This window comes from Petaurus breviceps, unplaced genomic scaffold (assembly GCF_028583685.1).
Source record: "Petaurus breviceps papuanus isolate PSGF00001 unplaced genomic scaffold, PetGlider_PUasm1.0 91133, whole genome shotgun sequence".
NCBI classification, from domain to species: domain Eukaryota; kingdom Metazoa; phylum Chordata; class Mammalia; order Diprotodontia; family Petauridae; genus Petaurus; species Petaurus breviceps.
Genome location: NW_027187419.1, coordinates 65,741,667 through 65,768,645, shown reverse-complemented (window position 1 = coordinate 65,768,645; position 26,979 = coordinate 65,741,667). Strand labels below are relative to the sequence as shown.

The window sequence follows — 26,979 nt, the reverse complement described above, 5'->3', positions numbered from 1 at the left end:
TGGGTGTTATAGTCTCTTTTTGGATACTGTTTAAGAGAATCAATTAACCAAGGAAAAAGTTTCGGCATAAAAATAGTTTTGCTATAAAGGAAGCTTTTCTAATGCAAATGTATCCCCTTAACTATTAGTAATAAGCTCAGAATAGTTAGAGAAAACAGTAGGAAGCTTTCTTTTTGTTTGTTTGGGGGTTATTCAAATATAGGTAATGAATTAGAGAATCATAATTGAAAAGAATCTTTAATAGAGGTCATTTCTCAGACATGAATTAAGTCAGCTCTCTGGATAACACAAGCCATTAAGAAAAAAAGGGAGCAGAACCAAGATGGCAGAGTAAAAGTAGGAACTTGCTTGAGCTCCCACTCTAACCACCTCCAATACTTGTAAAAAAAATGTCTCTAAACAAATTTTTGAGCTACAGAACACCCACGGGCAGCCTGGCAGGCCAATGGGAAGGGTCTATCACACCCAACTAGGAGCCGAGCACAGTCCCACATGAGCCATGCCAGCCCAGACTTGTGGCCCAGACCAGACAGAGCAGACTTCAGGAGAGTGAATCACCAGCAGCTATGGTGGTTTCCAGATGTCTCAACCCATAAACACCAAAGAAAAAGTAAAAGGTCAGCAGGGAACTCTGTTGGAACTGGGTGAGATAAGAGCACAGTCTGGTCCCTGCCCCTGGGGCAAGAGGTGGCACCAGCAAGATAGCTGCAGCTGCTGCCACATGGCTGCCTCCAGAGCTTCTGGCCTGCAGATGATAGGGGGAACAAGTGACCATTCAGAGGATAATTGCTCTTGCTTTGACCTGCTTGGGTCTTGATCGCAGTCTTCGGTGGTGGTTCTGGGGTAAGAAATGCCAGTGTGCCAGAGCTTGTGGTGGCTGCAGAAAGGGCACCCCCCTCAGACCTCTGAAAGCATTTACAGAAAACCCCCATTTGGGACACAGCTCTCTCCACTCTGGAAGAAGAGTTCTACCATGGCAAAGAGCTCAAAAGTCAAGCATTGGCTGGCAAGATGAGCAAACAGAGGAAGAGAAATCAGACCATAGAATCTTTTTGGGGGGACAAAAAAGATCAAAACATGGAACCAGAAGAAGACAGCAAAGTCAAAACTCCTGCATCAAAAGCTTCCAAGAAAAATATGAATTGGTTATAGGCCATGGAGGGGCTCAAGAAGGATTTTGAAAATCAAGTAAGAGAAATGGAGGAAAAATTGGGAAGAGAAATGAGAACGATGCAAGAAAATCATGAAAAGTGAGTCAACAACCTGACTGAAGAAAATAACACCTTAAAAAATAGACTAACTCAAATGCCAAAAAGTCAATGAGGAGAAGAATGCCTTAAAAAGCTAAGTTACCCAGATGGAAAAGGAATTTCAAAAACTTACTGAAGAGAATAATTCCTTGAAAAATAGATTGGAGCAAATGGAAGCTAATGACTTTATAAGAAATCAAGATACTATAAAACAGATTCAAACAAATGAAGGAATAGAAGGCAACGTGAAATATCTCATTGGAAAAACCACTGACCTGGAAAATAGATCCAAGAGAGATAATTTAAAAATTATTGGACTACCTGAAAGCCATGATCAAAAAAGAACCTAGAAATCATCCTTCAAGAAATTCTCTAGGAAAATTGCCCTGATATTCTAGAACCAGAGGGCAAAATAGAAATGGAAAGAATTCACCAATTTCCTCTTGAAAAAGATCTCAAAAAGAAAACTCCTAGGAATATTATAGTAAAATTCCAGAGTTCCCAGATCAAGGAGAAAATATTACAAGCAGTTAGGAAGAAACAATTTGAGTATTGCGGAAACACAATCAGGATGACACAAGATCTAGCAGCTTCTACATTAAGGGATCAAAGGGTTTGGAATATGATATTCCAAAGATTAAAGGAGCTAGGATTAAAACCAAGAATCACCTACCCAGCAAAACTGAGTATAATGTTTCAGGGGAAAATATGGTCATTCAATGAAATAGAGGACTTTAAAGCATTCTTGATGAAAAAAAACAGAGATGAAAAGAAAATTTGACTTTCAAATACAAGAAGCAAGTGAATCATGAGAAGGTAAACAGGAAAAAGAAATCATAAAGAACTTATTAAAATTGGACTATTTACATTCCTATATGGAAAGACAATAATTGTAAGTCACAAGACTTTTCCTAGTATGAGGATAGTTGAAGGGAATGTGCATATATAGGAGGTTGCATGTGTGTATAAATATATATGTGTGTGCATATATGTGTGTACATGTATACATAGGTAGAGGACACAGGATCAATTGAATACGAAGGGATGATATCTAAAAAGTAAAATTAAGAGGTGAGAGAAGAATATATTGGGAGAAGGAGAAAGGGAGAGATAGCATAGGGTAAATTATCTCATATAAAAGAGGCAAGAGAAAGCTGTTACAATGGAGGGGAAGAGCAGGAAGATGAAAGGTAATGTGTCAACCTTACTCTCATTGAATTTAACTTAAGGAGAGAATAACATACATACTCAATTGGGTATCTTACCCTATAGGAAAGTAAGGGGGAAGGGGATAAGAGGGAGTTTGATAGAAGGGAGGGCAGATTGGAGGAGAGGGTATTTAGAAGCAAACACTTTTGAAAAGGGACAGGGTCAAAGTAGAAAATAGAATAAGTGGGGGGCAGGAGAGGATGGAGGGAAATATAGTTACTCTTTCATGATAGAACTACTATAGAAATGTTTTGTGTAACTACATATGTACAATCTATATTGGATTGCATGTCCTCCCAGTGGGGGTGGGTGAGGAGGGAAGAAGGGAAAGAATCTGGTAATCAAAGTTTTAAAAACAAATGTTTAAAACATTGTTTTTTATATACAATGTGGAAATAAGATATACAGGCACTGGGGTATAGAAATCTATCTTGTGGCAGCTAGGTGGCACAGTGAGTAAAGCCCCAGCCCCAGAGTCAGAAGGGCCTGAGTTAGGTTCTGGCCTCAGACACTTAACATCCACACAAAAAAACTAGCTGTGTAACCTTGGGCAAGTTACTTAACCCCAATTGCCCTCCAAAAAGGCAAAAAAAAAATCTATCTTGCCCTACTAGAAAGGGGGGGGGGGGGGTGATGGCAGAGGATATAAGAGAGAACACATTGGTGGAAGGGGTATTTGGTAAGCTCTCTGTCTTGGGGTGGGGGATAGGGGAAAGACGGGGAGAAAATTTGTAACTCAGAATCTTATGGAAATGAATGTTGAAAACTAAAAATAAATAAATTGAAAAAAATTTTGAAAAAGAAAGAAAAAGATGGTAGGGGTGGCTAGGTGGCACAGTGAATAGAGCACCAGCCCTGGAGTCAGGAGAATCTGAGTTCAAATCTGGCTGAAACACTTAACACTTACTAGTCGTGTGACCTTGGGCAAATCACTTAACCGCAATTGCCCAGCTCTACCCCCTCCAAAAAGAAAAAAACAAAAACAAAAAGATGGGATGCGGACTTGGATCATCCAAATTATCTACGTCCATTGAAAGAAATTTCTTTATAAGAATTTGGTCAGTTGTTTGACTCTCTTACATTCTTTTGCCTCTATTAGACAGGCACAGAATTATAGAATAACAAAGTTGAAGGAGACCACATAAGCCATCTGTAGTCTAGTACATAGCTAAGCAAGTATCCCTTCTACAATTTACCTGGTCCTGGGTCAAATCATCATCCTGCCTTTCTGTTTTAAACTCTCCAAGAGGGAGCTTTCTACCTCCCAAGACAACCCAAATAACTTTTGGATAGGCAGCTGTTAGGAACTATTTCCATTATCAGGCCCAAATCTTATAACCTCTACCCTTTGTTCTTAGTCTTGCCATATGGGACACAAGCAGGGACAAATATAATCTCTTTTCCATATGATAATCCTTGATGTGATTGAAGACAGCTGTCATGTTTCCCTTTTAAGTTTTCCTTTCTCAAGGTTAAATACCCCAAGTTCCTTCCACCAATCCTCAGATAGCATTTGGAGGATTCTCAAGACCCTTCACCATTTTGGAACACGTGGACTTTGTCCAGTTAAGCTATTCTCCAATATCTTTCTTAAATTGTAGAGCCCAGAACTGAATACAATATTCCATATGTGATCTGACCAGAGCAAAGTACAACAGAACTCTGAATTCTCTAGTAATACTGTTATACATGTGTGTATGTATGTATGTATGTATGTATATCTTCTGTAGCCTAAGATTGTGTTAGCTATTTGAGCTATCTCACACTGTTAATTCACACTGAACTTGCAGCCCACTATAACCCCCCCAAATCTTTTTCAGAAAAACTCATCTCTAGCCACATGTCCTTCCCCCCCAATCTTGAACTTATGGGGGTTGATATTTTAACTTAAATGTCCATTATCATATTTATCCCTATTAATTTTCATCTTTATAAATTCATCCCATCCCAGTGTTATTCTAGCCCAGGGGTGACTGAATCCATCCACAACTGTATGGGTGGAAGAACCACAAACTAAGGATGGTTGAATCTGGTCCTCAAACTATAGTTTGTTAAGCCTTATAGCCAATCAAGATCACTTTGTTTTAACTCAATTTTATTTAATTTTCAGTTTCTGAATTCTTTTCTTATCTCCACCTTGGGAATGGTACCTCAGTTGCTTTAAATGGAATTTCTCTGTCTCTTCCTGTTGAAGTTTTGTTGGTAATACACAGAAATGCCAATGATTTGTGTGGGTTTACTTATAACCTTGAAACTTTGCTAAAGTTATTTTGGTTAATTTTTAGTTGAGTTTCTAGAGTTCTGTAAGTAGACCTTCATATCCTCTGGAAAGAAAGATACTTTTGTTTCTTCTTTATTTATGCTTGTTCCTTCAATATCTTTTTCTTGTATTCTTGCTATATCTAGCATTTCTATTACAATATTGCATATTAATGATAATAATGGACATCCTTGCTTCACTACTGTTTTTATTAGAAAGGTTTCTAGCCTATCCTCTTGTTGATAATGTGTACTCTTGGTTTTTGATGGATACTATTTGATCATTTTAAGGAAAGCTCCATTTAGACCTATGCTTTCTAGTGGTTTTTAGAAAGAATGGGGGTTGCATTTTATCAAAAGTTTTTCTGAATCTATTGAAATAATCATATGATTTTTATTGGATTTGTTATTGAAATGGTTAATTTTGCTTAGAATTTTCATAATATTGAGCCAGCTCTGCATTCCTGGTATGAATCCAACTTGGGCATAGTATATGATCTTTGGGATAGATTGCTATAGTCTCTTTGCTCATATTTTATTTTAAAAATTTGCAACAATATTAATTAGAAAATCAGCCTATAATTTTCTTTCTCTGTTTTGTTCTACCTGGTGTGGAAAGAGATCTAGACTCTAAGGTTTTCTTTCATTCTGCCATCTTGAATCCACCTAGTCACCAATATTATTTTGCATTCTGACTGTAATCCAATGAATTAACTATCCTTCCCCTCAATACTTAATTTACCTATCCCTTTCAATTACATTCTCTCATTTGAGTGATCTTTTTATCTGCAAAGATTCATTGATAAAAACAGATTTTGAGACAAGCTTAAAGCAAGTAATGGTTTCATTTTGAAGGTGAGGGAGTGGGGGCAATGCAGATAAGGGGAGTTAGGAGTTACATGAGTCAAGACCTAGAGATGGGAATTAGTCACAGCTTGGAAGATAAGCCAAGGATGAGCCAGAACAGTGCTTTATGGAGTATCTATAGGAAGACATGTATGAGAATAGGTCAGGATCAGGGGGCAAGGATGGGTTGCAATTTATATTGCCGGAACAAATACCCACATTGATAAGATCTCAGAACCATCGAAATATAAAAGGTTGCAGGGATAGAAGGTTGAAAGGGGAGAAGGAGATGGAAAGTAATTGATAGAGAGACTCAGTATTCCAGAAGTTGTTACCTTTTGATAATAGGCAAAAGGAAGTATAGAAGGCTCTTCCATCAGGAAAGTGATATCATAAAAAGATGTTGGAAGGAGATCATTAGAGCTGGATCCACTAAGGAAGGGGACCAGCTAACCAATTCTCATGTATAGAGAACTTTAAATTCCTTACATGCACCCAGGGATGAGAAGCTGGGGGTCACAGTTTATTGATAAATAGAAAGGAAGTGGTGAACCCAGAGAAACTAAAAAGAAAGGAGCAGCATAATTGATTGATTGCAAATTAACAGGGGGTGATTGAAAGCAGAGTCAAAAATAATATCCAAGAGGGTGGCATCATCATCTTTTGTGCCATCTGGTTGTAGAATAGTGAAAAGAGCCCTGGGATTTGGAGGTAGACGATTTGGATTCAAAGCCACCTGCTCTACCAAATATGAACTGTATGACCCTAGCAAGGTCAAGTGAACTCTTTGTGCCTGAGTTTCCTCTTATGTAAAATGGGAACATTAAGATAAATGTTCCCATTTTATAACAACCTCAAAAAGTTGTAGTAAAGGGGGAAAAAGGCCCAGAAAGGACTGTGATCACCAAACAATAACAAAGATGCATTTTTTAAAAATCGGATGAAAATTGCTTTATAAGTATCAAAGCACTAAAAAATGGGAGCTGTTATTATGATTATAAGAAATCTGGGAAGTGTTATTTGAGGTACAATGTCTACTTTAAAACTGCTACAATGTCTACTAAATAGTGGAGGCATTACGGTACAGTAAAAAAAAAAGCTGTGAAAATTAATTATTGATCCTGTATTTTATAATTGATTTCACTCTGTAATTGATTCTATTCTGTAATCTTATTCCATATTCTAGGTAACAAACCTAAGCCTTTTCTTTGTCTCAGAGTATAGAAGCTCATGAGTTCAAAAGTTCAGTCTTCCTCTCTCAGAGTTAGATGCCAAAGTTTATTCTCCCTATTGATCACTTTTAGTTAAAGAAAAACTGAGCTAAACTTTGGAAGTCCAATATTCTCACAAACACTCTGATTCTAAGGGAACTGTTTTCCTAGAACCACCTGCAAATCACTTTGTGCCAGAGGCTTGTTATCTCTCATTATTTCATCTCTTGAGAAACTTCATGACACTTGTTTATTATCCCTGAGAGCATACAAGCTGACTTGGCCCCAGTTTAGCCCCTTATTGCCCAGTTGAAGGTGGTTTTATCTCATTCTCAGGTACCAGTGAATCTATTATCCCTGGTTCACTTTTTTTCTTAAAGTCAGAAGTGACAAGATTTGGGAAAGAGACTTTATTTATTTATTTACTTACTTACTTATTTTTAAGCAATTGGGGTTAAGTAACTTGCTCAAGGTTACACAGCCAGTTATTTCTGGGTGTGGTGCTAAGTATCTGAGCCCAGATTTGATCCCCAGGTCATCCCGACACTGGGGCTGGTGCTCTTACTCACTGAGCCACCTGGCCGCCCCCTGGTTCACTTTCAATAGCCTTGGGATACAGCTGGGTCCCATAAATCCATAAAGCAGTTCTTTAAGACAGAGGTGTGGTCCTAGTGCCACACGTGTGTAAACCCCTGCCTTTAATGTAATCAATCATATAATCCCTCAAGCCCCAAGATGCTGCTAACCCCATAATCAATGGTATAATTTCCTTATCTACTCTGCATTCTTTGCTCAATGCTTATAAAAAGGAAATGCATCTTCAATTCTTTGTCTTTTTGCTAAAATGAGACAGTAATTATACCTGCTCTGCTTTATTGATAGATTTGTGCCCTGTTAATGCACTATTATATTACATGGAGAAAATGTTCTTCAGTCTACCTTTTGTTGAATTTCACTCAAAATAAAGCACAGATGAGTTAAAAGACATAAGTTCAAATTCTGCCTCTGCCTCTTATTGCTGCTAGTACACGTCACAGGATTCTCAGTTTCCTCATCTATGAAATAAGAGCTTTGGAATAAATGTCTTATAAGGGTTTCTTAAAACTCTAAATTAAGGGTTCTTAACCTGAGTTCTGTGATATATAGATATGGGTCTATGTATCTTCTTTTTGTTGTTGTTGTTGTTGTTACTTGTTTTCAGTTGGGTCTGACTCTGTGACCCCATTTAGAGTCTTCTTGGCAAAGATACTGGAATGGTTTGTGTAAGAGCAAGCAAGGTGGGATTTTTGTTGTTTCCTTTTTGGAGTTCAGTTTCCCAGGCTCAGGCTAAATTGTGGACATCTGAAGGACTGATTTCCTTTGAAGCCTGATAATTCAGGGCTAAGTCAGGTAGGTTTCATGTCTACTGGCTCTGAGCCAATCAGGAACAAGTCTTTGTTTTGGCATTTTGCTTTGGGGGTTTGCTCATGAAAAAGATCTTTTGAATTCCTGGTCAAGTCTCTGAGTAGCCATATGTTCAGAGTGCCCCCAACTGCTTAGATGTCTGTGCTCCCTCAATCCAGTGATATATGTAAAGTGTATAGCAATATTGCTATGTTCAGACAGTTGGAACCCTGTCTGTTGGTCTTTGTGCTAATTTCTCTGCTTATACTTTCTATACTCACTTCTTTCTCTGTAACTGAAGTAGGATTGCTAACCCCTTTTGCCCTTTAAACCTGTCTTTCCTTTATAAAGCAGATCAAAAGAACCTGTGCTAAAAGGTCATCCTGAGTGTGTTAGGATGCTTGCTAATTCAGTTTCCCATTTCCTTCTCCAGCTCATTTTACAGATAAGGAAACTAAGATGAGCAGAGTTAAGTGACTTGCCCAGGGTCACATAGCTATTAAGTGTCTGAGGTCACATTTGAATTCAGGAAGATGAGTATTCCTAACTTCAAGCCTGGCACTCTATCCTCTGTTCCACCTAGCTGCCTATATATAATTGTATTTCAATATAATTACTTTCCTTTATAATCCCTATGTATTCTTCATAGGGACAGAGCCAAGACTGGCAGAATAAAGGCAGGGACTCATCCAAGCTCTCCCAAATTTCCCTCCAAACAACTTTAAAATAATGACTCAAAATGAATTTTCAGGAGTGACAGAACAAACAAAAAGACAGGGTGAAGCAATTTTTCAGTCCAAGATAGCTTAAGTGGTTGGCAAGAAAGGTCTGTCTTGCTGGGGTGAGAATGGAGCACAGTCTAGCATGGGCTTTGGGGGCAACTGAATCAGCAGCAGCAGTGGATTCTGAAACTCTCAGCCCACAGAAGTAAGGCTATTTGGACATAGACCTTTTCGCTGGCACTGGGTTTAGAATTTTGCTTCATTGCCCATATACAATTCCTGGTCTCAGTCCTAGAGTGGGGAGGAGCACTAGATTAGCACACTAGATCTTGTGACCAAAAAGGAGTAGGGACCCTGATCACAGTTCCTGGGTGAAAAAGAGTGCTTGTGGTCACTCACAGCACACTGGCCAGGAGAGCAGTGACCATAAATCTCCTTAGATAATGCTACCTTGGAAATACAGAAAACTTATAGACCCCCAGAACTAGCTCTGAAAACTGCAGCATGAAAAAAAATGAAGCTTGGAACAGTGCCTCCTCCACCCTAGGAGCAGAGCCCAATTTTAACAAACTTGTAAGAAACAGGCAGGGAAATTAACAAACAAAGAAATGAAAAAGAACTTGACCATAGAAAGTTACTATGGTGACAAGGAAGGTCAAAATACAAACTCAGGGGGGAAAAAACCCCCAACAAAGTCAAAACAGTTATATACAAAGCCTCAAAGAAAAATGAATTGGTTTCCCCCCCCAAAAAAAAAACCACATTATTCCTGGAAGAACTCAAAAAGGATTTTAAAAATTAAATAAGAGAGCTGGATGAAAATTAGGAAAAGAAATGAGAGAAAGAAAATAATGGAAAAAAGTCAATAGCTTGGTAAAGGAGGCACAGAAATACTAAAGAAAACACACCACCTTAAAAAACAAAATAGGCCAAATGGTTAAAAAAAAGGCACAAAAATCACTGAAGAGGAAAAACTCCTTGAAAAAAGCAAATATGACCAAATGGAAAAGGACCTATAAAAGCTCATTGAAGAAAATAATTCTTTAAAAATTAAAAATTGAGCAAGTGGAAGTTAATGATTCTTGAAGACATCAAGAAATAAAACAAATTCAAAAAATGAAAAAAATAGAAGAAAATCTAAAATATCTCATTGGAAAAACAACTTATTTGGAAAACAGATACAGAAGAGATAATTTAAGAATTGTTGGACTATCTGGAAGCTATGATCAAAAAAAGAGAGCCCTGATACTCTAGAACCAGAAAGTAAAACAGAAATTAGAAGACTTCACTGATCACTTCCTGGAAGAGATCCCAAAATGAAAACTCCCAGGAATATAATAACCAAATTCGGGAGGTCCCAGGTCAAGGAGAAAATATTGCAAACAGCCAGAAGTAAACAATTCAAATTTCATGGAGTCACAGTCAGGACACATGGATTTAGCAGCTTCTACATTAAAGGTCCAGAGATCTTAGAGTATCATATTCTGGAGAGCAAAGGTGTTAGAATTACAACCAAGAATCATACCCAGCAAAACCAAATATAATCCTTCAGGTGAAAAATAAATATTTAATAAAATAGAGGACTTTCAAGCATTTCTGATGGAAAGACCAGAGCTAAATAGAAAATCTGACTTTCAAATTATGAGAAAAACTTAATATAATGCTGTATTATTTGATTATTAATTTGTCATATTCTTTTCTGACTAAGAAATGTCATCTTATTCTAGCTCTTCTCAAAGTATCTGCTCATTAAGTAGGTTGGGCTGGGCCCCACCCATTTGGGAATTTGAGTTCTGTTTATAAATAGGATACAGTTTGAGTTAGAGAGCACACACACACACACACACACAGAATAAATTCAGTCCTTTTCCCCTTCATTAGAATTTAGGGTAGCCTGACTTATGAAGGAGAAAAATTAGCCAGAGAACTCAAGATTGAAATAGCTTCCCCTGCCCAGATTGCTGGAGGCTACTGAGTCTCATGATCAAGCCATGTACTCAGCAGGAGTTGTTGAGGACTCTTAGCCCACCTTCTCATGTAATATCTATTAATCAGAGTTGCTTTTCTCTTCCTAGGGGAGTTCCCAGTAATTTGCTACCAAGGAGACAGACCTAGATTTATAAAGGTGGGAGACTCTCCCTTACCATTTTTGATTACCAAGAGAAATCATTGACCATCAATTTATTCATTATTGGCTAGGCTAATTAACAAACTGATTTTTTAATACCCAGAAACTTTATATCTTGGAATTTTATATCTCACAAATACAAGACTCAAAAGAAACATAAAAAGATAAACAGGCAAGAAGAATCATGAAGAATTCAAGGGTAAAATGTTTACATTCTTACATGGTAAGATGATACTTGTAACTCCTAAGAACTTTACCATTATCAAGGCACTTAGAAGAAGTATACATAGACAGAGGGCATGGGTGTGAATTGACTATGATAGGAGGATATTTTTAAAAAATATTAAGGGGTGAAAAATAAGGATGCACTGGGAGAGAGGAGAAAGGAGAGGTATAATGGGATAAATTATCTCACGTAAAAGAAATGAAAAAGCCTACACAGTGAAGGGGAAGATGAACCTGTAGTAAAAGCAAGGCTGTGTGTTTACTCCTGTGCTCTTTAGCATGATGTTTTCAGTGATATTGTCAGACCCCTCCATCAAGGATTAAAATGGCATCAAGGTCAACCATCATACTAAAAGTAAATTATTTAACTTGAAAAGGTTACAAAAGCCAAAGACTAAAAACGAGTTGGTGCTCCACTTTTTGTTTCAGATGATTGTGTATCCAATGAAGCTTCTAAGGCTGAGAACACAGTATAGATTGATTCATGCTAACTTTAGCCTAACACCACCAAAAAAACAGAGGTTCTCCACCACTCAATGCCATACCATTCACATGTGGAACCATTGGTTACAGTAAATGGAGAAAGTTTGAATGCTGTGGATAAGTTCATTAGACTGCCTACCAAACTCAAGGTCTACAGAGCTACTGTGCTAACCTCATTGTTGTGCACTTATGAAACCTGGACAGTATACCAGCACTGTGCTAGAAAATTGAACCACTTCCATTTGAATTGTCTTAGGAAGATTTTGAAGATCACTGATAGGATTACCAACATTGAAGTCAATTTGCAAGCTGAACTGCCAAGCATTCAAACTCTATAGGTGAGAACACAATTCCAATGGGCTATCCACATTGTTCAAATACCAAGTATATGTTTGCCTAAAAGATTATTTTATGGAGAACTCACATGGCAGGAAGAATAAGCAATAGAAGGACATTCTCAAGATCTCTGTGAAAGAACTTTGGTATTGATCATGAGACATGTGAGACACTGGCATTGGATTATTCAGCATGGTATGCCCACATCAAAGAAAACATTGTATTCTATGACCAAAGCAGAATTGTAATAGCTCAAAAGAAATGTGAGGTGCACAAATTTTGAGACATTTTCCTCCTAGATGATAATATGGACTATTTGTACCTGAACTGTGGTAGAGCCTTCCAAGATAATGCTGTCTGATCAGCCACAGCCAGACATAGTACATTGACAGTACACTGACACGCCCCCCCCCCCCCCGACAGCATGATTATGGTCCTCTTTGATCAAAAAGGACAAACAACATCATCATCAGAATTGGTTCAAAAGGGAATATACGCTCAATTGGGTATAGAAATCTATCTTACCCTACAAGGAAGTAGGAGGAGGGGAAGGGGATAACAGAAGTGGGTGAGACTGATTAAAGGCAGGGTGGATTGGGGGAAGCAGAGCTCAAAAGCAAATTTCTTTTGAGAAGGTACAGGGTGGAAGGAGAGAAGGAAAGAGAGTGAAAGAGATAAATGGGGGGAAATAGGATAGAGGGAAATACATAATAATCATAACTGTGAAAAAAATTACAGCATGTTTCTCTAAATAAAGGCCTCATTGCTCAAATATATAGAGAACTGAGTCAAATTTATTAGGATGAGTCATCCCCAAGTTGATAAATGGTCAAACAATATAAACAAGCAGTTTTCAGATCAAGAAATCAAAGTTATCTATAGTCATATGAAAAATGCTAGAGAGTAGGAAAATGACAAATGTTGGAGGTGATGTGGGAAAATTGGGTCACTAAAGCACTATTATTGGAGTAGTGAACTGATCCAACCATTCTGGAGAGTAATTTGGAACTATGCCCAAAGGGCTATAAAACCCAGTCTACCCTTTGACTCAGCAATAGCACCACTAGGTCTGTATTCCAAAGAGATTTTTTTTAAAAAAGGACCTAGATGTACAAAAATATTTATAGTAGTAGCCTTTTTTTTGTGGTAACAATGAATTGGAAATTGAGGGGGATGGCCATCAAGCAGGGAATGACAGAACAAGTTGTATTGTATGACTGCGATGAAATACTATTATGCTATAAGAAATGACAAGCAGGATGCTTTCAGAAAAACCTAGAAAGACCTGCATGAACTGATGCAAAGTGAAGTGAGTAGAACCAAGAGAACAACATACACAGTAACAATATTGTACAATGATTAACTGTGAATGACTTAGCTATTCTCAGGAATACAATGATCCAAGACAATTCCAAAGGACTTGGGATGAAAAATGCTATCCACCTCCAGAGGAAGAACTGATGGAGTCTTCATGCAGATCAAAGCATACTTTTTTTTAACTATTTTTTCTTGGAGGTTTTTTTTGGTCTGTATTTCTTTTACAACATAAGCTAATATGGAAATATGTTTTACATGACTGCATATATACCAAACTACTTGCCTTCTCAAGGAAGGGGGGTAAAGGAAGGGAAAGAGGGAATTTGAAACTCAAAATTTTTAAAAATGAAAGTTACATATTTTACATGTAATTAAAAAATAAAATATTAAAGAATAAAGAAGTAGAAAAAAAACGTTATTCTTTGAAAGAGGCCGTATGATTTACCAGACTGCCAAAGAGGTTTATAACCCAAAAAAAGTTCCAAATCCCAGCTCTAAAGAGAGCATACAAAACTGTCTAATTATGCTAGATGCCAATAGTTTAAAGACCCTTTATTTTCTTGGCGTAACTCCTAACCAACACAGTAACCCCTCTATGAACTGGGAGGCAGTCTCTGAGAACTGCTGTAACCATATCCAGACTTCTTCAACCCATCCCTAGGCCTGAATTTAAAAGTGCCCAAAGCTTGTGCAGTGGTTTTGAGAACCCAGGATCCCATCTACATAATTATGCATCCCCAGTCAAGCTCAGCTTTACTTTTGCCCCTACTCCTGACCTTCTATAAGCCTAGGGTGCAGAATCCTAGGATTCTTCATGAAGTCTTTAACTCTTTTTTTCATTTTCAAAAGAAATAAAGATCTCATGCTGGGCACTTTTTATTAAGCAGATGGATTTATTACACTATAATATGAAAAAGGCAGGTGTTTGTTACGTCATCTAAGCATTGTTTATTCTTCTTCTTCTTAAAGGAGACAAGACACTGGAAACTGGACGTCCTGGCTTGATTCTCTTTTTCTTCAAATACTAATCAAGTCCTTTCAGGAGTGTGGGGTTACACCTCTGGTGTGAGGGCTTGCCAAGCCCTTTTCAGGGCTACTCATCCACCTTTGGCTGACGTCCAACTAGTCACCCCACTCTCACCTGTGGCTTTCCAAAATACTCTAACATGAGAGCAGCCACAGTCTGGTAAAACCATCTAGGCAGATGGGTTAAACTAGGTTGGGGGTAACCGACAGGTCTCAAACTAATGAATTAAGGGGATGTCTACCCCAAACATGTGAAGACTCCCCCAACCCCAAGCAAAATGGGTGGATGAGAACAAAGGAGGTTGAAGTAGGTGCTGTGAAGCACTTAGAGGTTGGTCAAACATCAAGGACACCAAGGTCATCCATCGCATCCTGGTCCAACACCAGTTGTTCTGACTTTTGTCCCACCACTAGACTTTGATGACTGTAATATAGATTGAGGCTGACAGTTTTTTGAAACTCTGGTTCACTTAAAACCAATTCACATGCAAGTCAGGACATCACCTTGTGATGTCATTGGTCTTCAAAAACAAAGGACAAACACCAACTCTAGTCCTTTGCTTTTTAAATCTCTCACTAGCCAAATTTAACCATCATTCCCCTTTCTTCTTCATTTAAGGCAGTAGTGGTTAACCTTTAGCCCAAGGGGTGACTATGGCAGTATTGGTATATGTTAACACATAGGGACAATGCTCCTGCTACCTGTAGTTATACCCAGTGCCTGGAACAAAAATATTGAATTTCTTTTTTGTCCATATACAGATGGAAGTCAATAGGGTCAATTGTAAGCAAACTGTCATGTTGCTGAAGTTTTTATTATTATTATATATCTTTTCCTCCTCTCTCTTTAGAATCTCAGGATTCTCCTTCTACCATCAGAAGGAAGTTTTAGGTTGGACAGCCTATTACATAGGAAACAGATTGTTTACACTACAATGTAAATGAGTTGTGTATTTGTTACCTCATCCAGGCATTCATTTGCTTTTTAAAAGTCTTCTTAAAGGAGATGTCCTGAACTAGACAAAAGTTTGACACTGGGATTGGTTCCTTTTTCTCTAAAATGTCTTCTCTTTTTTTAAAACTTAGTAGTATTTTATTTTTTCCAATTACATGTAAAGATAGTTTTCAACATTCCTCTGTACTTGGATCTGTTGCCCATTGATCACCCATTGGTCATCTCTTGCCAAACCCCAACCTCATCTAGAATGCACACCGGGCAAGCATGGTAGTCAGAAAAAAATACAAGGACGCTCTCAAGGTTTCTCTTAAGAACTTTGGAACTGATTATGTGATATGGGAGACACTGGTACAGGACCGCTCAGCATGGCATGCCCTCATCAGAGAAGGTGCTATACTCTATGAGCAAAACAGAATTGGAGTAGCTTTAAAAAAAGATGAGATGTACAAACTTAGGGAATCACTTCCAAATGTTCACATGGATTATTTGTGCCCAACCTGTGATAGAGCATTCCAAGCTCATCTTCGTCTGATCAGCCAGAGTCGGACGCACTGTAACTTGATTCTAACATAATGATGTCATTTTGGTCCTCTTCAAGAACAAAGGACAACAACCAATCAACCAATTATATCCATATCTATGGCCTTCAAACCTATATCTGTACTCTGAACAGAGGTCTAGAGAAAAGCATAAAACCATGCTAAGACCACTACAAATGTTCCAATAGGATGAAGTAGGCACTTACCAAAGCAAATCCTTTTAGGCCTCCCTAATCAATTAATTATACCAGTCACCATATAGTCTCTTTCAAAACTTTTCATCCCCCCTCCTCAAGTCCCTCATGGCACACTTCCTTCCTCCCACCTTCCAGCTGAGGACCTTGCCTCATACCTGACCAAAAATGGAGACCACTCTTTCCCTCTTCTCTTTTTGTCATTTCATGTTGTTCAGACATTTTCCCCCAGCACCTCTTCCTCCACACTCTTGTCTCACATGAAAAGGCAACCCTTCTTGCCAAGACAAATCCCTCTTTCTATGTACCCTTCTCCCATTCCATCTCATTTTCTCCACCAGATTTGCCCTTAATATCCCCACTATCTCACTAATACTAATCTTCAATTTCTCCTTCTTTCTGGCAATTTTCCTGCTGCCTGCACAGCCATTCATGTTTCCCTCCTCCAAAAAAGAAACCTTCACCTAATCCTACCATATATGCCCCTGCTAACTATCACCTATATCTATTTCTCTTCCCTTTTGGTGACTAAACTCTTTGAGAAATGATATATAATCAGTTCTTCCACTGCCTTTCCACTCACTGGATTCCAAACTCCCTGAAGTCTAGTTTCCGATTTCGTCATTCAACTGAAATTGCTCTCTACAAAATTGCCAGTGGTCTCCTAATACCAAACCTAATGCCTCTTCTCAGTCTTCATACTTCTTAACCTCTCTGCAACCTTTGACATAGTTGATCACCATATTCTCGGATATTCTGTTCACTCAGACTTTGTGACACTGCTCTCATTTGCTTTGCCTCCTATCTCTCTGACTTTTGTGGATTATTTACCATTTAATAATATCTGGATCCAATTTTATGTAATTAGAGGTTGCTTCCACCCAGAATGTCCAACGTAACTTCAGTAACTCTTTAGGAATGCTGGAGATGGATATGAGGAATTTGGATTCCCTCAGATCCTGAATCCACCCATAGGCATTAGGTTCTACACTCACTTAGGATGAGCCTAGGGCTGATGAAAGAAACTAGGCAGGCAATGAGGTGGGGATTTTGCTGGGGGCTTCCACTTCCAAAGTTCTCTTGTGCTCACAATATCTTGTCTACCTTGGAGAACTTTGAAAGGGAGCTTCATAAAAAAGAAGTCACTTCAAAAAAAAAAGAGTCACTTCAAAAAAAAAAAAAGGAGTCACTCATAAAAATTGCTTCAAGAAAGTCCAGAAAGGAGGGGGGAAGGAGGAGGGGCTAGGTGGCACAGTGAGTAGAGCACCAGCCCTGGAGTCAGGAGGACCTGAGTTCAAATCCTGTCTCAGACACTTAGCACTTACTAGCCATATGACTTTGGGCAAGTCACCTAACCCTAATTGTCCTGCCCTCCCCCTCCATAAAGAAAAAAAAAGCCCAGAAAGGAACCTTAGAGAAGACTAATGAGTCTCATCACTAAAATATCTCTTCCATCTATCTGTAATATTGAGCAGGGCTAATTCACTTACAAGTCATAGCATCATTTCCCTAATATCATGGTTCTCTTCAAGAACGAAGGAAAAACAACAATGGCAACAATATTGAGCAGGGACTTAACTTCCATTGACCTTTATAATTAGTGGGAATTTAGTGCAAGATTCTTTCTCACTGCCTTCACAGCCCTGGTCAGGTTGAAGATTGCAGAGATAAAGAGAAACAAATGGCACATACTTCTACTTACTCTCTTTCCCTTTCTTGAGGGTAACAGATGCATTTTACTCTAGTACACGGTGATTTCATCTACCAGAGAACTGAAGCTAGTTTGAAATGATTTAACATAATTTATGTAAATTAGTAGGAAAGACATCAGAGTTAAAATAAGACTATACAACTCAAGAAATAAAAGTATAGCAGTTAATTTGTATTATATAAGAAATCTGTACAAGAGAGGTGTAAAGACTGGAATATGATTGGGAAATAAGATGAGCTGGACTTAAGTAGTGAAGGTAAAGCAAAGTGAGGAATTATTGATCAATTTTTAACTTACTAGGCTTTTTTTTATTTTTTTGCTTTTTGGAGGGGGAAGGCAGGACAATTGGGGTTAAGTGACTTGCCCAAGGTCACACGGCTAGCAAGTGTTAAGTGTCCAAGGCCAAATTTGAACTCAGGTCCTCCTGACTCCAGAGCCGGTGCTCTATTCACTGTGCCACCTAGCCACCCCAACTTGCTAGGCTTTAATCAAAGTCTACTGAAAAGAAAAAATGCAGGTAAGGCTTAAGTAAGTAGAGATAGGAGAAGAACAGGTAGAAATTTAAAGTTGGAGTCTGTTTTCATTGACTGTGAAATGGAGAGTTTGAAAGTCAAGGGTTCAGAGTTTTAGAAGAGGTTTGAAGATGTTTTTGATTCCATTGAGATAAGGATTTAAGAAATTTCTGGGGAAAATGCCTGTTAATTTCAGACAGACAATATTCTACCAAATTATAATGTTTGCCAAATGGAAACTATAGAAATAAATCTGCAGCTTGAAATTATTTGAGTATAGCATACTAAAAATCTGTCTTTGAAAGACCATTGGAAAATTACATCCAACCTTAGAGCCTCCTGGGATCCAAAAGAGGGTAATGGGAATGTGAGATGACCACCATGTCCTTGAAAGTGAGCTAACTGAAAGCAACTGGTTCTAAGATTAGAGGGGCTGGAAGCTTATGGTCCTTGGGAAAATTGAGATTTTCAATGTTACCATTTGTTGTAAATTGAGATTTGATTTGGTTGGTTTGTCCTAAAACAAAATCATAATGTGGTCTCATTTACAATGAGATGTGTTCTCATGGACTGGAAGGTGGATGGAAGAGTGCATAGAGTACTGGGTATGGAGTCAGGAAGACTCATCTTCATGAGTTCAAATCTGACCTCAGATACTTACTATCTGTGACTGTAATCAAGTCACTTAACCCTGTTTGCCTCAGTTTCTTCATCTGTAAAAATAAGCTGGAGAAGGAACTGGCAAACCACTCCAGTATCTTTGCCAAGAAAACCCCAAATGGGGTCATGAAGAGTCTAATACAAACAAACAAGTGTTCTCACATTAGAATAATTGTGGTAAATCAGAACTCAATGCAAAATACATTTGATATCTGGAATTAATGCTTGGAAAGTACATAGATCTGGAAAACCTGAGTTCATATATAGCCTCAGAAATTTGTTGTGTGACCTGGGCAAGTCATTTCACTTGTTTGCCTCAGTTTACTTATCTATAAAATGGAATAATAATAAGAGCACCGACCTCCAAGGCTATTTCTGAGAATCAAATGATAATCATAAAGTACTTAGCACAGCACATTGTAAGTGCTATATGAATGTTCACTATTAGTGTGTATTAAATGTAATTACTCTATACTTAAAAAAAAATTTTTTTTTTGCTTTTTGGAGGGGGGAAGGTAGGGCAATTGGGGTTAAGTGACTTGCCCAAGGTCACATGGCTAGTTTTGGGTTAAGTGTCTGAGGCTGCTTTTGAACTCAGGTCCTCCTGACTCCAGGGCCGGTGCTCTATTCACTGCACCACCTAGCCTCCCCCAACTCTCTACTTTTTAATGTAATTACTATAAAACACTAAATTGACAGATGGTGAATTTTTTATGTAAGAGGATTCAGAAGTGCATTTGAATGAATTTATATTGTTTGACTGGTAAAATGTTTTTGTATTATGTTTTTAAAACCCATGATACTATTTGTTATTGTTAGGTTTTTAATTTTTCTTGTATTGTGAATTTTGGGAAGCCATTGTATAAGATATGCTATTAAAATGAAAAATTATACCCAAAAGGAGACACAATTATATCATTAGAAAAGTACCTTCTCTTTTAATCTGGATGATATTAGACTATTAATTTAGCATATATATATATATACATATATATGTGTATGTGTGTATATGTATGTATGTATATATGTGTCTGTATACATACATATGTTGTGAAAAATGATTTTTAATCACTATCTTGGAGATTCAGAACTTCCCTCAGCCCCCTTCTTCCAAAGTTCAGTTTTTCTTCAGAAGGACATTACTGATAATGCAATTACACTGACTCTCCTTAACTCTGGTCAAACCCCAACCCAAGCTTGCAAATAATTTCATCTAAGATACAAAAGCCCCATTGTGTTCTGCTCAGATTTGGTGGAGACAGATTCTTTTGTCTAGATAGCTGAAATCCTGGGTGGGGTAGTCTGATGGAAGAGGTATTTCCTCTGTCCAGAGATAAATCGATTGATGAAACAATATCAGCTTTTGTTGAAAGTGTTTCAAAACTGTGCACCCTAACCCCAAAGGGAGCCCAGTTCCAGAATGGTTCCCAAGCATGCATGCCACCAGATTTGAGAGAAATAAAACAATGGACACAACCTAATGGTGTTTGTCTTTCTTAGACCAAACTCTTGAGGTTGACAATATGTACGTATACACACACACACACACACACACACACACACACACACATCTGGCTTCCAAACATTTCTAGTGGATTATACAGGCTTTGAGTATATTTTAATAATATATTGGATTAAATATTTATATAATATTTATATATAAAATATTTATATATAAAACATATAAAATTTGCATTAATGATCATAAAGAAATGTTTTAATCATGTTAGGTTTTTTTCCTATTCTAAAGTTTCTGGATAATATAAAAAGAAAGAAGGGCTCATTTTTACAAGTCAGGCCTTCAAGGAACTTTTTAAGATTCTTTCTTCAGACTGTTAATGGCATTATCCATATTGTGTACAGGTTTCAGGTAAAGACAGAAAAGAGCAAGAGATATGTAAAAACAGAAATCCTCTGAAGTTTCAGGTGAATATGGATTCCTAATTTGTGTTCCTCTTCTAGTTCTATTGTTAATAGGTTTGAACTGGTTTTCACCACAAGAACTAGTTACTAGAAAACCAAATTAAGGAGATTGTATTAAATTGTGTTGCCTTTGTTACTGACAGATTATAACAGAATTACTTAGGGAATCTCCAAAAAGGGACTTGGAATCAGAAAAGTAGATCTACTGGGAGGAGCTCCCTCCAGAGCTGCCATGAGAAGGGGGCCTCTTTCATAATTTCCAAGGAAAGATGTTTCCAGGGATCAGACAACTACATTAAATAGCTGGAATTCAAAATGTAGCTTGTGATTAAGTGGACATTTGGAGTTGGTTACAAGAAGACTTGATGTTATTTAATATTGATCATTACTTTAGCTTTTATGTTTTGTGATGTTTTATGTTTGCCTGCAAGAGGAGTATTGCCCAAAATCCTTTATTTATCAAAGGATCAGGGTCATTAGTCCTGCAACTTTTCAGTTAACTAAAAGCCTGTCTTCTGTTTTTATCAACTGATAAACTTGACTTATGGAATAATAATATTAACTGTTGACATTTCTCAGGTAGAAGCCAAAAGGAAGTCTGAAGCACCCCTAAATGATTTAGTTATTACCCTAGTTAACTATATAAGGAAGGATTTCCTTGACCCTATTTTTCTTGGTTACCTTGGTGAATTCTGTCTTCACAGTATTTTTCCTATACTTATTCTCTTTTTTCCTCTCACATAGCTCATACCCTCATCAGGCCCTCATCACCTCACCCATGGACTACTCTTGGGTGGCCTTCCTACCTAAAGTCTTTTCCCCCATGCAGTCCATCCTCTAACTCAGCTACCAAAGTAGTCTTACTAAAAAGTACAGGGTTATTCCTATCACCATCTCCCCTCTATTCAATAAACTCCAATGGCTCCCAGTGTCCTCCGGTATCAGATATAAAATCCTCTCCTCCTATAAAATACTTTTATCTTTGGCTCTAAAAGCCCTTCACAATCTGGGAGCCCTTTAAATGTCGGCTCTGTTCACACCTTTCAAATCTTCTTACAATCAATTCCCCTCCAAGACACTGTCCCCCCCCCCTTTTTTCCCAATTCTTTATACATAACATTCCATTTCCTAAAACAGTACCTTTTCACTGGTTCTCTCCCTACCTGGAATGCTGTGAGAAATATTTCTTTCTTGTATTTAATAACTATTATATTAGGAGACCAAGATTTTTCCCCTTTTCTACTTCCTCCTCCAGAAACCAACCAGTGTGTGAAATCTCTCTGAAAGATTTACCCAGGCCAAAATCTAATCAGACAGTAAAAAAGTTCTAAGTTCTGGTTAATGGGTGTATTTATCTTCATTGTGTTTGTTCGGATAGCTCTGCAGAAGTGATGATTCTCCCTTTTGTGAGACAGGTGATATGGAAATGGTTAAGAATCTTTGACCAAGATTTGGGTGACCCAAAGCACATACCCTAAGACTCCTATTTTAATATAGCTCACCTCTCATTGTGTTAATCAGAATTGGCTGGTACCTTTCAGGAACATCTACTCTTTGAAGGGCATATAAGCTGTGAGCCCACCTCCATGAGGGGTTTTTTGTCTAAGAGGGACGGCCCAATGACCACTCTTTTATTAATAAATATTCTGGCCTTATTAATAAAATGATTAAATTACCCAGAAACTATGTCTCTTCTCAGATTTTAATTGTCACAATGCTCAACTCTCTTTTCATTCAGCTCCTGGACTTCCTTAGCTTTGTCCAAGACTCAGCTCAAATCTCACCTCCTGCAGAAGACTTTTCCCAGTTCCCCTCCCTCTTTTTTTTTTTTTTTTGCCTTTTGGAGGGCAATTGGGGTTAAGTAACTTGCCCAAGGTTACAAGGCTAGTGTTGTGTGTGTGTGTGTGTGTGTGTGTGTGTGTGTGTGCTAAGTGTCTGAGGTCAGAACCGAACTCTGGTCCTCCTAACTCTGGGGCTGGCGCTTTACTCACTGAGCCACCTAGCCACCCCTGCTCTCCCCCCCTCCCTCATTTTCAACCCTCTGATAGCACTTTCCCTCAGAGATTACCTTCTATTTACACTGTATATATCCTGTATATGAAATTTTCTGCATGTTCTCTCCTCCAACAGAATATGAACTTCTTAAGGGTAGGGACCATACGGTACCTTTATTTATATCCTCAACACTTAGCAAAGTGCCTCGTTCTGTTAAATACCTAACAAATGTCCATTGGCCCAAATAACTAATGTTGCCTTCCCCATCAGAATGTGGTTTCCCAGGGGGTAAAAGTTGTTTTCACCTTTCTTTGGATGCTCAAGAGTTTGGTACTGTGCCTGCTGGCACATAATAAGTGTTTAATAAATGCTCTTCAATTGATTGATTAAGATTATTCCCAGATATCTCTTACCAACATTAATTAGTTCCCTGGGAATTAAGTTCCTTTATAATGAAGTAAGATGTAAAAAAATTAATTTCAAGATAAATAAGTGATACAAAAATAATAAAATTCATATAAAGGAACCAAAGATCAAGAATTTTAAAGGTAATAATGAAAAAAATGGGAAGGAAGAGAGTCTCAGCACAATATCTCAAATTGTTCTGCATAGCAGTAATCATTAATGTAATTTGTTATGAGAGAGACAGTGAGATTGAGAAAGAGAGCAGTGTCAATTAGTGGAACACAAATTAGGTACATGACATTCAGAATCAAACAAACACAATAGCACTGAAACTCAAAGATCCCATTTTCTGGGGGAAGAACTATACTATTTGACAAAAGCTGCTGGCAAAACTGGACAACCAACCATCTGTCAGAAATTGGGTTTAGACCCACCCCCCATATCACATCACAGGATAAGCTCCAAATGGATATATAATCTAGATATAAACACATCATAAACTAGAGGAGCGATGAAGAAATTACCTTTCATATCTATGTCTAGGAGAAGAGTTCATGACTAAAGAAGTAATGAAGAAATCACACAAGATAAAATGAACGATTTTGATTATATAAAACAAACTTTTGCACAACTAAATTTAATGTAAATGAAGGAAAATGGGTAGGTAACTGGGAGGATAATCTTTGCAACAGGTTTCTCCGATAAAAGTCTCATTTCCAAGATAAATGAGGAAAATAAGGCACAAATTTCTAAGACTAAGAATTATTTCCAAAGGATATGAATAGATAGTTTTCCAAGGAAAAAACACATAGCTTAACAATTATTTTAAAAATGTTCTAAATCACTAATAATTAAGAGAAAAGCAAGCTAAAGTACCTTTGAGGTTTTACATCATACTTATCATACTGACAAAGATGACAAAAGAGGAAAATGATAAATGTTGGAAGGGACTTAAGAAAAGTGGGTACTCTAGTGTACTGTTCACATAGCTGGGAATTGATTCAGATGTCCTGGAATGCAATTTGAAACTATGCCCACAAAGTCACTGAATTTGTGCATTACTTTTGAACCAGCAATATAGTCCATTACTAGGTCTATGTCCCAGAGAAATTAAACATTTATAGCAGTTCCTTTCAATGTAACCAAATATTGGAAAGTCATGTTCTCCTTATTAGGCAATGATTAAACAAAGGTGATTCATTGAGCTTGAAGTCAGGAACATGTGAGTTCAAATAGTCTCAGAAATTTACTAGCTGGTCACCGTAGGCAGGTCACTTAACCTCTATTTGCCTCAGTTCCTCATCTGTAAAATGGGTGCACACTGGAGAACTATCTTAAGGCCCATCAATAAAAGCCCACGGTGTTACATAGAGTTGGACAAGACTAAATAATAACTACAAAGTGTGGAATCTGAATGCAATTGGAGTATTATTGTGCCATGAGAAATAATAAAATGGGCAATATGTAGTAAACTGGAAAGACCTTTAAGAACTAATGGGAGAGAGATTTGAGCAGAACCATGAGAACAATTTTTATAATGACTATAGAGAAAAAAAATCTTGGAAGACTGTGGAACTCTTATCAATGCAGTGATAAACCATGAATCCAAGAGAATGACGATGAAGCCTACTAATCTCCTGCCAAAGAGGTTATAAACTCAAAATGTAAAAATAAACATACTTTTTCAGAAGATTACTATGGGAATTTATTTTGCTGAACTCTGTAGATATGTGTTAAGGGATTGTCTGTTGGGAGTTTGTGTCTTTGTTTTTAATTTGCTCAATTGAAGAGGAGGATAGTGGAAGACTAATTTATTTTTTAAAAAACTTGTTACTTGAAAAAAAAAACAATTAAAAAAAGAAAAAAAATGACTTCACAAATCGCACAAAGTAATGTCAGTGGGTTACACAGCTTAGTGACACTTTCTGCTGAGCTGGGCTAGTACATAGCTGCCTGGGACAAAAATATTGAGTGTCTTTTCATCTGCTCACAGTTGGACATAAACAAGGCCTACTGGCAAGCAAAATTGTTGAGTCGGTGATGTTTCTCTCTCTCTACACTGGGGGTCCTTGGCCTATTTTTATGTCATAGACCCCCTTTAGCAGTGTGGTAAAGCCTTATGGATCCTTTCTCAGAATAATGTTTTTAAATGCATAAAATAAAGTACAAAGAATTAAACAAAAGAAACCAACTATATTGAACTAGTAACCAAAATAGTCTTTTTAAATGAAGTCTATGGTTTTTAAACTCTGCCTATGCCCTTTTTCTCCCTCTTCTGCCTCTTCAGAATCCCAGAATGCCTCCTGCCTTCTAACTCCAATGACCAGGTATCTTATATCTGGGCATTTATTTACTCTTAACAGATAGGTTAACTGATTACACTTTACCATGAATGAGTTTCAGTCAATAATGTTTGTGACTTCATCCAGCCATTGTTGACATTTTAAGCCTCTTATATCTGCCTTTGTACCCTAATAAAGTAATTGCAGGCTTCAAGCAGAAGACTGGGGGAAAGGGAGGGCCATTGAAATTATACTCCCAGCAAAGGCCCTGAAGATAAAAGGTGGTTTCCTTTCCCAAATATTTCCACAACCCAAGAATCCAAGGAGGCAGGTTCAGTGCTGTGGAAAGATTTCTGAGTTTGAAATCAAAGGACTTGAAGTTCAAATTCTAGCTTTCTGACCTACTGCATATAGGACCTTAGGAAGTCTCCCCTCCCTCAGTATCTGTTTCCTCTTCTGGTTCTAAATCAGTTTGTGACCTGGGAATGAAGAGATGGATTTCTCCACAAATGCTCCATTCCTCTAGGGCCCTTGCCTATAGAAATACACCTTTCATTCATGCTCAGGCCCACAATTCTGTTAACTTGAAGTTTTACAACATCCCACAGCTCCATAGATGCTGGAGCCTCAATTACACAGCAAGACAAAAGCAACTGGGTATTTTGGGTCATTAGAATGGCAAGGATGGAATTGAATGCACAGTAATCAGGCAGCTAGTATCCCAGCAGGGGGAGGCTCTCTCCTCCCCAACTCCGGGTAGATCAAATAGCTAAATTCTGGAAAGTTGCTGTATATGTATGCATACTCTGTACTAAGAACGCCACATTTGTTACATACAAATTTACTTTTTAATAACCACAGTCTCCCCTCCCCCAGCCAAGGTTAGAATTAGCTGCACTGTCCTGCCCCCATACCACCGTGAAACAGAAACCCTTTGCTTTGGGATTTATTTTCATTCCACCACATATTAAAGTCTCCGCGGGTGTCCAAAGCCAGGTCTGCTTTCAATGACCATGACCACAGTGATTTCAAGTGCTTCCATTACCATTCTCCTCCTCCTCCCTCCTTCCCTTTACTAATGCGCTAACGTTAGGTCTTATTTCAACTGTTTTTGCAGTTGCAAATTGACAGGTGGGAAAGAAGTCGCCGAGAAGGGTGTGATGCTCCCTTGGGGAAGGATCCGGGCTGCTGTCTGTGCCCACTCTCTGTTCAAAGCTACCTGACTCCTTCCCTGCTCTGCCTGTCTCCTTATTCTCCTGAATGGCTTGACTCTCTGTCTTGTGCTTTTTTAGACTCATAAGGGACTTAAAGCAGCTAAGTGCACATTTTAGGGAAAAGGATCTCAAGTGGAGAGTGGACGTAAAAGAGCCATCTCTCTCTCTCTCTCTCTCTCTCTCTCTCTCTC

General features: G+C 38.0%; 1 protein-coding gene across 1 annotated transcript in view; it reads right to left on the bottom strand.

Moving 5' to 3' along the window:
* TEX26 (testis expressed 26) overlaps window positions 1-26,979 on the bottom strand; it is a 48,307-nt gene that overhangs the window by 20,519 nt on the left and 809 nt on the right. The window lies entirely within an intron of this gene.